Below are 15,049 nucleotides of genomic sequence, written 5' to 3' on the forward strand. Positions count from 1 at the left end.
TACTTCCTTTCAAACCAGCACACCTCCCTAATCCCAGACATACTTATCTGGAAATGGGATAATGATAGTCCACCTCATAGGACTTCTGAGGATTAAATAGGGAATGTAGCTGTCATTTTCATCCTGGGAGGTACTTTAAAGCAGACGAAAGTTGCCCTTGGAACTGTCTTCCCATTTTTCATATTTGCTCTGCCCCTCCCCACCTCCATCCCCACTTCCTGCAGCCAACAATGTTAAAGACCCTTTCCAAACACCAAATGCTTCCCCATGCCCATTTGGTTTATTTCCTTTATTTTCTAAGAATTGATGACCCTAAGGGAGCTGTGAGACAAATTATCTTGTATGTTTCCCCTCTCATGCCAACAAGTACGTGCAGGTGAACTCAATTGACGTCAAACATCAGAAGCAGCTTAGAGAGGGAAACATAAACCACAACATTCTCTGAGCAGGGTAGTTGCAGTCCTCCAGCTTGAACAACTTTTAAGTTGACTGAGTGACTAATAGTAACAGTAGCATCTAAATGACTATTTAATGAAAGTCTGTTATTTGCCAGCATGAGCTAAACAGTTTACATAATCTACCTCTACACCTCACAACCCTGAAAAACTAGGTTTTCCTTTGTACAGATGAAAGAAATTGAGTCATAGATTCATTTATTCATTCTTTCAGGAAAAAAATATTTTAATGAGTGCTAACTATGTACAAACACTAGATAAGACACTGGGACAGAGCACTGAATAACATATAATCCTTGCCCTTAGGGAATTTATGTTCTGGTGGGAAATACAGATGATCAACAATTGCAAACCTGGAGTAAACCCAGGTAGGTGAGGAAACATAGAAGATGGGCTCCAGTCCAGATCGGAGTTGGCAGGGAAGGTGAACCTAGAAGCTTCAGTTTTTTTCTTAACTCCAGTTGAACTGAAGATTCTACTCTCCCTACCCTCCAGCCTTCTACCCTCCTGCCAGATGAACAAACCTAAAGCAATTCCTTCAAGTCCTCATAAGTACTTTTCAGTCCCTGGTTTTTAAAGGTAGCAAATGCAAGTGCCCAGGGATCATGTGCATCTTGACAGGAGTCTCCCAGAGGCAAAATGTGCTTAAAGTGGTATGACTGAATAGTTTCTTGCACAAATCAAGACACTTTTGAGAGTGAAAGGGGCTCTGTTAACAAGTATGCCAGGTTGACAGATATAAACTAGGTGTGGTGGATTAAATTATATACCCTCTCAGAAGACATATATACCCTCTTTATCTTAACTCACATTCTACAGATGTGAACCCATTGTAAATAGGATCTTTTGAAAATGCTATTTTTAGTTAGAATGTGGCCCAACAGAAAGACAGTGGGCCTTAATCTATATTCCTGAAAGTCTTATAAAGAGAAGTCAGAGAAGGTCACAGGTAGAAACCAAGGACATTGCCATGTGACAGAGGCAGCAATGCAAGCCAAGGATCCCAAGGATTGCAGCAAGCCAGCATCAGAATGCCACAGACTTTCCAGGAGAAAGTATCACCTTGCTGATCGATAAATCACGGAATTGATCGAGGAATCAATAAATTCCTGTTATTAAGCCAACTCATTGTGTGACACTTGTCACAGCAGCCTGGCAAACTAAGATATTAATGTGTATCCTGACAAACTGGAACACAGGTTTAGGCTAAATAATACCTAAAGGAATGCCTTTAGGTAATGGTGAGTATCTTAGGACAGAGGGCTGACCAGTGGTCAAGACAACTGAGGTGGTAGTTCCTTGATGTTCCTTAAGCAATATGGCCTACTTTCCCCAAACTCAGAGAGGCACTGCCCAACAGTGGGGGAAAGAGATGGTGGCTAGTAACAATCACAGAATTTCCTTGGGAAAAGTCACTAGGGTGAATGTACCAGCCAAGAGAATACCAAGGAAGAGCAGCCCTCAGTGGGGCTAGGGAGCCACCCCCACTGGGAATTGGAGTCCAGCAATCCCACTGATGGGGGTGGCGAGCCAAGCCCATGTCATGCCTCGCTGATGCATGGCTGGGCTGAAGAAAGAGCTCATTGAATTGTTCATGGAAAAGTGTGGTGCCTGAGAGGCCAGAGCTTGAGAATGAGGCCACCTCAAGCACAGTGCTTGGCAGGACACCAAGGCCCAAAGGTACAGCATATGCCTCCCAGAATCAGGTCTTGGAGCAGGGCCTTGTGTCAAACTGGCCCCTCTAGAGACAGGTTGGAACTCAGGGTTTGTCTGTCTGTTTGTGAGTTCATTGTTGATGGATGAGTCAGAGGGTTTCTGAGCTGTGGCTGCTCAGCCTTCATGTGAGAGGAAACTCAGACTTGCATGACCAGGAGACACCTGAAGTCAGAGAAGCAAGGCCACACCCCAAGACTTTGTCAATGGCCCCTTGCTTCTGAGAATCTATCTGCATGACCTGAAGTCAGATGATGCCTTGGTAGCTGGGTGACTTGGGTCTAATCCTGACTCCAGTGTTACCAGTTGGGTGAACAAGATCATAAAGACCATCACTTTCTGATAACACTGACTGCGTATCTGGCACTGCCCTAAGTGCTTTGTGTCTCATTTATTCTTCACAGCAACTCTAAGTATTATCCCCAATTTACAGATCAGGAAGCTGAAGCATGGGATAGTTAGGTAATTTGCCCACTTATCACATGGCCAGCTAGTGATGGAGCCAGGATTGAACCTGGCCATTTGACTCTAGAAACTGAATCTGACCACTACCCTACACTACATCTGTTTTGTGAATTGTAAAATGGGGATAAATGTAGTACCTCCTTTCCAGGGTGTTGGGATATTCAAGTGGGATAATCGTTTATAGAAGGGGTACAGTGCCTGAATCCAAAACAGTGTTAGCTACTTTGAGCATGATTAGTTACTGCCCCTCGGCAGCCTTGCTCCTCTTTCTGTTTCTGCTCAGTGTCCTTCAGGCAATTTTCTGGTTGAACTTCACAAAACTTTTCAGCTTCTTAAATTAGGACATATTGTCTATTTGGCATTTGTGGAGGGGTGTGGGTAGTGAAGATCAAAAACCCTGTAGGAGAGAGGGGGCATGAAGTAGATCAGAAGGGGATTCCCCACTCACCTCAACAGTACTCCAGGAGTCCTGCATACACTGAAGTTCAAGTTTGATCCTCTGAGCAAAAAGTTTAGGGAAGTTCCTCCAGGCCTTTATTTAACCGTAAAATCAACATCTTTATGGCAGTAACAAAAGCAATGTGTGGCTTTCATGCACACACAAGAAATAAAGAAAACAAACTGAAACCATGTCTACTTCCAAGGCTCCCATATATAAGATAGAATAAGGGAAGGAAAGGTATTTCCTCCTTGGAAAGGAACAATTATGGGGAGGGGGTATTGTTCCACCATCCTAGCACCTCCCCTTCAGTTCCAAAACTGCGACTGGCTCACCTAAGAGGAGCCAAGGAAAACTCTGACTCTCACTTTCCTGAGCACCAGGAAGATTCTCAAGCCTCCCTTCAATGTGGGAAACCCAGCTTCTCCACAGGAGAAGTGCAAACTTGCCTACCTCACAAAGAAGATACATGGGGGGATTCCTACCTGGATGCTTTTGGATAGAAAGGCTCTGGGATTTCAGAATGGGCATAGCCAAAATATCCCTAAAGATTGGGAGAAAGATCAAAGGAGAAGGTGGAGTTATAACAGAGAAGATATGATTTAACAAATGAGTATGACTGTTGAGTCATTATATTGATATTTCTTTTAGTCTCCAGTGTCTTGGAGCAGCTAGAAGTGAAAACCTAAAATTGTGGAATTGTAACCCATACCAAACTCTGAAATCTGTTCTACAACTAATTGTGGTGGTGTGCTTTTAAATTTATTGCTTTTTTGTATTTCTATTATTTTTCACAATGAAAAAATCTACAATTATAAAAATAATAATGCTGCCATGAACTTTGGTGTACAAATAGCTGTTTATGCCCTTATTTTCATTCCTTTCAGATGTATACCTAAAAGTAGAATTGCTGGGTGATTTTTTTTTTTAACTTCTAAAGAACTGCCAAACTGTTTTCCACAGTGGCTGCACTATTTTACATTCCCACCAACGATGTATTAGAGTTCCTATTTCTCTGCATCCTTGTTAACATTTGTTATTTTCTGGCTTTTGTTCTAAATACTAGCCATCCTGGTGGGTGTAAAGTGGTCTGGGATTCCTTTTTCTGTTTTTATTCCAGACCTACTTGGCTCAGCTGTGCAGTACCTTGTTATCAGCTTGCTGCAGGCCCAAAGTGTTTTAATGGCCTCAGTCTTGAACTTCCCAAACAGGCTGCCAGACCACAGTGGGAGGAACAGAGCAGAGAGGGCTGGGTCAAGTGTGCTGCTTCTGAGAATGCCCCAAAGGCCTCTGGAGAGGCTGTGTGAGTGTCTTGACCCAAGACCCCTTCTGAACCAGGGACCCCACCTCCCTCCCTTCGGTATGGTCATGACTGCAGGCGTGAAGACTAAAGATCAGTGAAAACAGAGCATAAGGCCAGTGACCCAAGACTTCTGCTGATGTGCCTGGAAAGCTGTGTTCAGCATTAGCTATTGGGAAGAATCCTCTGGGAGATCTGAAGCTATGATGCAGTTTGCTTGCCCAACCATTTTTACTCACGTATTTAAGCTCTGAAATTGATGGATAGAGCTGATTTGCCTTCCTCCGTAAACGTGGACGCAAAGGAGGAAAGGAGGAAAGGAGAAGGAACTAGGAAAGATGAGAGGAAAGGAAAGAAAAAAAAGAAAGGTAAACCAATGCCAAAGAAATGAATGAAGAAAATTTTCAGAGAAGGTTGATTTGAATGGAAAAAAATCACAAGGTTTATTTTTAGAGCAGATAGTACATCTGTGTGTGTATAATCATGGCCCCACTTTGAAATGTAAAGGGAATTTCCTATATTTTCATTCTCCAATCTCCCTTTCCATTCTGCTTCACTCCCATTAAACAGAAAGCTCAGGTTTGGATTCAAAAATTATAACACAGGAAGAATGATGCTATTTATATGACCATATTATGTCAACTTTCATGAAGCCAGAAGGATGAACCTTAATGTTTCTTGGTGGGAAGAATGTTCTGGAACTCTTGGGTCCCACAGTTCCAGCCCCAGACAACTCCAGGGAGAATGAGCTGATTTATCTGGAACTGGTGGAGAGTGGCAGGTTCTAAAAGCTTGCTTTCAACAAAGAAAGCTCTGGGTTGGGCTAGGAGATTGCCTCATGCCCTTCATTTGATGCTGTCCTTGGCTAGACAAGAAGGAAGGCTGCTGACCTCAAAGAGATAGACTGTTTTCCTTTGAGCTAAGGGGACCCCAAGATCTCTGATGCGTTTCTTCCTAGGAGACAATCAGAGTTGTGAGTCCTGTAAAAGGTCCCTAAATACTCTGCACTCCTTGTTGTAGTAACTGTTACTGCGAAGTCACTTCAGAGAAAAACGTACTGCTTAATACCGGCCACGGACACCATGTTATTTCTTTCAAGAGCCAGTATCATGATCAGTTTAGTGTCTGGTTTCCCTGGTGCCCCAAACACATCCTAGTACCCCTTGCTTCTGGTTCAGTTGTCCCTGGACCTGGCAAATTAAGCCAGTAGGATCATGTAAGGACTCCCTCCCTCCCTTCCTGAGAGTTCTACTCGAGTGCTCTCCTGCTCTCCCCCCCCCCACCCCTGCCACTGGCAGAGGAGCTTCTGGTACCCTGCTGTGGAGTCCTCCCCACGCCCGATCAAGTTTCATCATGAAACCCCAACAATCAGCTGCCTGGGGCAAGGGGAGCCTTCCATTCTGCATGGCTAAAATAGTCTGTCACTTAGTAGTTGGTAGTTTTAAATACACCCTATGCACCGCCCAGATTTCAACACATTAGTAATTATATTCTCTTCTTAAAACCTGGTGGCTGGGGGGAAGGAGGAAGTAAGGGTGGGGATTCAAAACACCAGCTGCCTTATCCTGTGCCTGCTAATTCCTAAGGCCTCCCATCCAACCCTCCCTCCGCTAGGTGTGCCCCTAAGCATTTATCCTTTACCTCAAGTGAGCCTCACAACCACCCTGGAAAGTGCAGGTGATTGGTGATTACCGTTTCGATGACTGGAAACTAAGGCTCCGAGAGATGGAGCAATTTGCTTAAGCCCTCACAGCCGGAAAGTGCTGAAAACGGGTTTGAACTCTTTGATTCTGAAGCCCTACGCTTTTAGTCACCTCGCTGCCCTGCTGTTCCAAGTTGATGAATTAAACAGGAGTGGGTGCCAGGAAATGCCACTTAAGCCAGGAAGGGAGCCACTGCCAGAATGTCAGACCAACAGGGGTTTGAAACCTGAGAGTGGCAGCTGAAGCCCTGGGACCCAGTGGAGGTGTTGGTGCGGAGTGGGGTAACGGTGTGCACCATATGCCCGTTTGAGACACAAAAGGCCAGCACCCTTGGCCACTGCCTGACACTAAGCCGGTTTGGAAACTGCAGAGGGGTAGATGGCTGTGGACAGCTTATCTCAGAATTAATTTTTTCATGTTGTTGTCTCTGGGCTAAAGCCTGGTGGAAAAGAAGCAAGAACCTGATGTTTAAGTAATATGCAAATGCAAACTGGCCTTCTTCCAAAAGGTTTTGAGTGAAATGAATGTCCCCACCCCCCAGGTACCTGGAAGCACTGGCTTGCAAATCGCCTAGCAGCTTCCGGCCAGCTGCAGGTGCGTCAGCGTGATAGCGAAGGCAAAGCCGCCGAGTGCGCAGCAGCTCCGAGGCATGGCACCGAGCCATCTCCTCCCGCAGCCGCGCAGCTGGGCACGCGGCTGGCTGAACCCAGGGTCACGCTCCATCTGTCTCTCCTTGATAGTTAACGTTTCTCGTCATTGCTGTGTGTTTAGCAGCTGACAAATCCAGGGGATGACGCACATTTGTTAAAGGGAATGGTTACATTTTGAGCGCTTACTATCATATGTACCAGACGTTGTTCCAAGTGCTCTTTTTTATCCTCATGAAACAGCATGTAGTGGTGAGCGGCCCAGAGGTCAAGCTACTCTCCCGTGTTACACAGCTGATGAGTAGCAGAGTCAGGAGACGGCTGGAGGCGCCCTGACTCAGCTGCTTGACCATAGGAGCTCCAGCCTGAGTCGATGTGTTGTTCACTTGGGCATCTCTTCCCCGGGCGTGCCAGCCCTATCTGCAGCGGGCTTGCTGCGGCCCTACGGGCCTTCTGGCTGCAATGCTGAAATGGAGTCAGGTTCCGGGGTGAGCATGTTGCTTTAGGCAGTCAGGAGAAAAATCACATAGAGCTGTGGCTCCCGTCCGCAGGATGGCTCTGGGTGAGTGCCCTGCCTCTGGGACCCCCTCTTTTCTTGCTTGAAGTCTGGACACTGTGACTCGGTTTATTTTATTTTGTTTTTTTAAATACCAAAAAACACCAAACAAACGCAAACATTCCCATTTTGATTATTCCGTTCCACATACACAATCAGCAATTCACAACATCATCACACAGCTGCACATTCATCACCATGATCACCTCCCAGAACATCGGCACTCATCCGGAAAAAGCAATAAAACGGAAACAGAAAAAAAAAATTCATACACACCACACCCCCACCCCTCCCCCCCACCGAACACCAGCATCTCAAACCAAATTTATTTTAACATTTGTCCTCCCTTTTATCCAATCCTACTCCACATGTTCCACTTATCCGCTGACAAGGCAGACAAATGGAGCACCAGACACAAGGCCCCCACAGCCACACAGTCACATTGAGAAAGTTACACCACCACACAATCATCTTTAAGAAACATGGCTACTGGAACACAGCTCTACATTTTCAGGCAGTTCCCTCCAGCCTCTCCACTACACCTTGAATAACAAGGTGATATCTACTCAGTGCGTAAGAATAAGCTCCAGGATAACCTCTCCACTCTGTTTGGAATCTCTCAGCCATCGACATCCCATCTCATTTCACTCCTCCCCCCCTTGGCCGAGAAGTCCTTCTCAATCCCTTGATGCTGAGTCTCAGCTCATTCTAGGATTTTTCTCAATCCCTTGATACTGAGTGTCAGCTCGTTCTAGGATTTCTGTCCCACGTTGCCAGGAAGATCCACGCCCCTGGGAGTCATGTCCCATGTAGACAGGGGGAGGGTGGTGAGTTTGCTTGGTGTGTTGGCTGGAGAGAGAGGCCACATCTGAGCAAAAAAAGAGGCTCTCTTGAGGGTGACTCCTAGGCCTAATTTTAAGTAGGCTTAGCCTATTCTCCATGGGGCCAAGCCTCATATGAACAAACCCCAAGACTTGGGACTCAGCCTACAACCCTGGCTGTCTACACTGCCTGTGAGAATATCAAGAATTCAACTTGGGGAAGTTGAACCTCCCCCCGCTCACACCATTCCCCAAAGGGGACTCTGCAAACACTTTTTTATTCACTGTTCAAATCACTCTGGGATTTATTGGGGCATCATTCTGGACAAACCAACAAAATATCATGTCTTCCTCAAGGTTCTATGAACTTATGGTGTTCAATTAAGCTGTCTGCATAAGTTATATTAGGAAATGCACTCGTCAAAATACAAATTTTGTACCAAATAAACATTTTTTGCTTTAGTCTGTGACTCAGTTTCTGATGTTATTCAATACAGCCTTTGATTATTCAATGCAGCATCATTGCCAACTCATAGAATGTTTAGTCAGCTCTCTGGGAAAGACACAGAGTATGGCACTATAGGTGGGGCCATGTTTGGGGTCACTCATATGAACATATCAATTCCACGGCTTAAGAGGAGCATTGGAGGCAGTTAAGATAATAATAGCTGCTGCTTATTAAGCCTTCACCACGTGCCAGCCCTGATCTAAGCACATACCAGGAACCATCTCATTTAATCCTCAGCTCAACCCTCTGATGTAGGTCCTATTATTATCCCCTTTTGGTAGATGAGAAAAATGAGATCTCGAGAGGGAGTATGATTTCCCAAGAGCACAGGCCTTGTAAACGGGGATCCAGGATTCTATAGCCAGCTAACTTCAAAGACAGCTCAAACTGTCAGCTCAAACTGACAGTGTCAGTGTGCTATACTGACACCTATGCCCATGACCCTAACCACAGCTCGATTCTAGAAAGATGGGAACGTTCAGCCTTTCTATTGCCTACTCCATGGTCAGCTTGGGATGAGGCCCAACAAGCAAAGTGAAAAGAAAACCTGGCCAGAAACAACTGCACGAATTTGGGAACATGCAAGGGAAGAAGGTGAGAGCAGAATCTGACCAGATTGTCAACTCAATAACTGATGTTTCTGACTGGACGCTGGGGGGAAGAATCAGATATGGCTTTAGAACATCTACTAGAGCACATAAGGGGAGGCAGGAGGGAAGAAGAGAGAGGCAGTGCATCCAGCATCTTTCCCTTGACCCTCCGAGTTCTGGAAACCAGACTCCAGCTCTGTCCACCCCCGCCCTCCGCCCCTGACCCTCTGGGCACTCACCCTTGCCACCTGTTGCTGCTGGCTGCTTGAGTTCCATTTCTGAGGTGCCGACAGGAAGGAAGCTGAGTCTCCCAGCTGGCACCATAGTTTCGTTTGGTATTTGAAAGGCTAGCCAATGGCACTCCAATGGCTATTAATGATAAGAGTACTACTTTTTTTGGAGGGGAGGGGTGAAGTTTACAAAATTCTGTGGAGTTTCAACTTTCAGTAGTTTATAATTCCATTCACATTTACCACAACTTTCCCACAAAGAGGAATACCCCATGAAAGGCACTCTTGGCTCTCCAAACTGGAACTAAAAAACACCACTGCCCCACTCCTCGGAGCTTCCTCAAAGTGCATCTATCCACACACAGCTGCTACTGAACCCTACCTGTTGCTACAGCATCTCAGTGCTGTGTTCTAAGGAATGTGGCATGTCCTGACTTTTGTAGCCTGCACGTAGCACATAAAATCACTCTTGGGTTCCTTAGTAAAAGACTATATCTGCTTCAAATACATATTGTAAAAGTGAGCTAAGTATCTGGCAACAGTTTAAACTTCAATCATTACCTAGACAGGGACAGAGCTAATTGTAGTGTTTAAATGTCATCATTATTTAGACAGGGCTAGAGCCAAGCTTATAGAATTCCGGAAGGCAGGCTTAACCTCAGAATACCTTAGCTGTTGTTCTATGTGGCCGAACCTGAATTTAATTCAGAGCACATCATTTATCTTTTTGTACCCTGAGTTTCTTCTGTATTCTGGAAATATAAAGATGAATAAGATATAATCCCTGCTCCTCAGGAGACTGAGAGACTAATAAAATGTGGAAATAATGCTAAGGGACTAAGTGTGAAGAGGTCTGTGCTCAAAATGTCAAGGGGTGGCTAGGGTCAGCGGGGCAAGAAGCAGGCCACGATGAGTCACAGAGATGAGATAGCATTTGGGCCAAATCCTGAAGGGAGAAGGTTCTCCAGGTGACAACACAAGAAGGGGACTTCCAGTGGAAGGAATGGCATATGCAAAGCCATAGCATGCGGGGGATGGGTCATCTGGGAAACCGCCAGCAGCCACGTGTGGAGAGAGCAAAAGTGAGTTAGAGTGCCAAGATCTCAGAAGAACATAGAAGGAATTTAGATTTAGCATGTGATCAGTGGCAACTGGTGCAGGATTTTAAGCATGGAGGGAGCGGGGAGGAGCATGATCAGATTTCATTTCAGAAAGGAAATTTGAAGTTTGGTGGATGGGTCTGCAGGGTGAGAAGCTTCGGGCAAGGAGGCAGGTTAGTAGGTTACTGAAATAATCAAAGTGAGAGATGAAGAAAGCCCAGATTTAAGAGCTATTTCAGACGCAGCAGAGACAGGATCATTATTGTAACTACTTTAGACCAAGGCCCAAAATGAGGTCACATTTCTTTTCATCTTTGAATTACAATGAGGTGGAGCTTACAAAGCCAAGTTCTCCTTGCCCTCTCCTTGTGACAAAGAGCCAACCTAGCCATAGGAATGTGTTCTAGTTCCTAGCTCCCTCCTTCCTCGTCTCTAGACTTCCCAGATTACCTAAAGATATAGTCTTTTATTTTACTATAATTTAAATTAAATTTATTTTATTTTTTTATTCAGTTTCACAGATAGTTCAAAAAACAAGAAAGTATGAGAAGGTATTTAGTGATGTGTTCCCCTTCCTCCATCCATTCAGTTCCCATCCCAATCTGCAACAGGTAATCATTGTTACTAGCTTCTTAAGTATCTTTTCAGAGGTTTTTAAAATGTCTGTTCAAGCAAACGTGATTAAACATTCTTCCCTTCCCATTGCTTTTATTTTCCTTCCTCCTTGGGAGTCGTCTTAGGATGAGTTCAGGACCCCCAGGTTTGCTCATTCAGTCCTAAGGACTGGTCGCTTTCTGTCTGCCTCAGCATATGGCATAAGAGCCCCAAACAGAAAGCCCATCTCCTTAGGAGGCCACATAATGGCTGATGTCCTGTCCACCCTTGGGACCTACTGCAGTAACTTAGACACACAAGCTAGCCTGCACCAGACAGTTGAGGCGTGACCCTGAACACAGTGGAACATGCAGGCACCACTGAGGTCCTCCAGGCTCAGGGAGAGGTGAGAAGGGCCCTGGAGGTCAGCTATGGCTGCACCCCCACCCAACAGGGCCTATACTTTAACTTTTCTGTCCACAATCAGCCATTTTCCCTGGGCCCATCCATGGGACCAGGTGGCTGACCACAGGGGACCAGCTACACAATGCCTCCAGAGCTAGCCACCTTTCCCACCGAGCCTGCCAGCCTACCTCAGCCCAAGCTCCCTTGGTCTGTGGCTCCTGGGTCCAGCAAAGATATTATACTAACTTTGAAGTGGATAAGAGAGGCTCTAGGTCTCATTGTTTCCTTCCAGAAAGTTCTTTGCAGGTTGCAAACATCGGTGCCTTGGAGGGAAGCATTGCCTCACTTCATACACCAGAGGCACTTCAACCCCAAGGTCTTGGGGACCCGGATAGGTCTTAGCAACAGAGGAAGACTGAGACTGGGGAGGGTCTGGGAGACTAATTCAGTTCTGGACATGTTGACTTTATCTTTGTGACCCCTCAGCTTCCTATTGTAAATATAAATCCTCATTTTAATGGAATTTCCAAGCTATCATTGAATTCTCTCAAGTCTATACTACACTTCATGAGTAAGTGTAAGCTTCTCCTGAATTTTCTTAACTATTCTTAGTCAAATTTTGGACTTGCTACAGGATAGCTGTTTAAAAATTTACACCATAGGATGCTCAGAGGATACAACTAAATAAATAACTATAATATAACTATAATGGCTATATAGCTATATATAGTTTTAACTATATGTTCTAGTTTGCTAGCTGTTGGAATGCAATATATCAGAAACGGAATGGCTCTTAAAAAGGGGTATTTAATAAGTTGCTAGTTTACAGTTCAAGGCCAAGAAAATGTCCCAATTACAACAAGTCTGTCCAATCAAAGGTGTCCAAGGAAAGATACCTTGGTTCAAGAAGGCCGATGAAGTTCAATGTTTCTCTCTCAGCTAGAAGGGCACATGGCGAACGTGGCGGCATTGCTGGCTTTCTCGTGGCTCTACCAAAAAAGGGACTCTCTCTGAAATGTTCCCTCTTTTAGAAGATTCCAGTAAGCAACTCCACCTTCAGTGGGTGGAAGCATACCTCCATGGAAATCATCTAATCAAAAGTTACCACCCACAACTGGGTGGGTCACATCTCCATGGAAACAATCAAAATGCTCCCATCCAGCAATATTGAATGAAGATTAAAGGACATGGTTTTTCTGGGGTCCACCATAGATTTAAACCAGCACACTATATAACTATATAATATATAGTTATGTAACTATATATATAACTATGCAACTATAAATGGTGATTGGTAATCGAACAAAGATATTCAGAGGCCAAAGAGAAGAAGATGGCTGTACAAAGAATGAACTTAGAACTACCAGAGGCTTCTATTATGCTGTACATACCATCGGCATTCAAAAATTTTACTTAAATAATAGCTAACATTTATGAGTACTCACTATGTGGCAGAAGCTACTCTAATCATTTTACATGCTTTATCACTATGAGGAAGGCCTTATTATTATTTTTTCCCAATTCCAAGTATATTTTAACAAGTAGTTATAGAACAGATTTTAAAGTTTGATATGGGACACAATTCCATGAGTTTTCGCTGTTTCTTCCAGCTGCTCCAAGACACTGGAGACCAACAGAAATATCAATATAATGATTCAGCAGTTATACTCATTTGTTAAATCCCGTCTTCTCTTTTATACTCCTCTTTCTCTTTAAATAACATATTTACATAAAAGCAATAATTTCAAAGTACATCACCACAATTAGTTGCAGAACAGATTTCAGAGTTTGGTATGAGTTATGATTCAACGATTTTAGGTTTTTATTTCTAGCTTCTCTAAGATACCAGAGGTTAGAAGAAATATCAGTTTAATGATTCAGCACTCATACTCATTTGTTAAACCTAGTCTTCTCTGTATAACTCTGCTATCACGTTTGATCTTTCTCCTAGTCTTTAGGGATATTTGGGCTATGTCCTTTCAACTTTTTCATGTTGGAAGGGGCTGGCGATAGTATGTGATGGGGGAGGGGTGGAATTAGTTGATGTTCTGAAAAGACTGGCCCCTCTGCATTTCAGGACTTATCTGGTCTAGGGACCCATCTGGAGTTGTAGGTTTTGGAGAGTTACCCTAGTGCATGGAACCTTTATAGAATCTTATATAATGCCCTAAGTATTCTTTAGGATTAGCAGGAATTATTTTGGTTGGGGTTTGGCAAATTATGATAGGTAGTGATGTCTAACTCAAGCATGCATTAGAGTGACCTCCAGTGTAGTCTCTTGACTCTAGTTGAACTCTCTCAGCCACTGATACCTCATTTGTTACACTTCTTTTCCCCCTTTTAATCAGGGTGGCATTGTTGATCCCATGATGCCAGGGCCAGGCCCATCCCTGGGGGTCATCTTCCATGCTACCAGGGAGACTTTCATCCCTAGATGTCATGTCCCATACTGGGGGGAGGGCAATGATTTCACCTGCAGACTTGGGCTTAGAGAGAGAGAGGCCACATCTGAGCAATAAAAGAGATCCTCTGGAAGTAACTCTTAGGCATAATTATAGGTAAGCTAAGCTTCTCCACTACATACAGAAACTTCACAAGAGTAAGCCTCAAGATCAAGGACTTGGCCTACTGATTTGGGTGTCCCTAATGTTTGACACAGTATCAGGGATAACTATGGGCCTCAGGTTTCTCATGTGTAAAATGTGGATAATAATAATAAGACTATAAGAAAACTGGGGCCTAGATTGTAAGCTCTTATGGCACTCACATTTAGCCCGGAGGGGCAGTTGCTATTTCTGGGTTTTCAGGGGCTGTTTGTGTATGTATAACTCGGTATTTAGAGAAAAGAACAAAGCCAGTCAGGTCAGGATTAAGGTAATTCAGAGCACAGGGGTAAGAAAGACCTTCTCTATATTTTAGAACCTTATCTACTCTTTGAGACCAAAGGAAAAAGGTTTATTTTGTCCAGAACTTAGGTTTTCTGTAGCACATAATGTAACTTAACCTGTCTTGATAGATCATTTAAACAATTGAAACACAGGGAGCCCAGAATAAGAATGAGGGCCTTTCATCCTGGATAGCTTAATGTAATGCCTGGATACATCACAGAGTATATTAAACAGATAATCAAAAAGAATTGGCAAAGTCCCTTGAGGGATGGGAGAAAAAATTATGGAACTATTAAATTTTACCACCAGGGCAACCCCAGATACTGTGTCCTTTCTGCATCTCCAAACATCTGGGTTGAGCAGCGAATGCTGAGATGAGTATACTAGAGCTGCTGAGCTTTCTTCTGACCTCTCTCTTTTAAGTCTCCAGCTAATTAAATTAAACATCACTCATTGCAGAAGGCACTCCCCTTAGCCAACCTAATCAGTCATAAATGAATTTCACATACTGATGATTTAAGTCCCCAGCAACAAAACAATGGGGCATCATCACCTGGCCAAGGTGACACCTGAACCTAATTACCACACAGATAATGTTTCCTTTCATGTTCTCTTTATAGAATTTCAATTTTTAG

The 15,049-nt window shown here is 44.2% G+C and overlaps 1 protein-coding gene across 1 annotated transcript in view; it reads right to left on the reverse strand.

Annotated features, from left to right (window-relative positions):
• AZIN1 (antizyme inhibitor 1) overlaps nt 1–9,453 on the reverse strand; it is a 66,501-nt gene extending 57,048 nt beyond the window's left edge. Inside the window, exon 1 of the mRNA XM_077167405.1 lies at nt 9,437–9,453. The gene's annotated coding sequence lies outside the window, so the exon portion shown is untranslated. The remainder of the gene's footprint in view (nt 1–9,436) is intronic.
• Between the last annotated feature and the right edge of the window lie 5,596 nt (nt 9,454–15,049).

The sequence above is a fragment of the Tamandua tetradactyla genome, chromosome 6, assembly GCF_023851605.1.
Source record: "Tamandua tetradactyla isolate mTamTet1 chromosome 6, mTamTet1.pri, whole genome shotgun sequence".
Classification (NCBI taxonomy): Eukaryota; Metazoa; Chordata; class Mammalia; order Pilosa; family Myrmecophagidae; genus Tamandua; species Tamandua tetradactyla.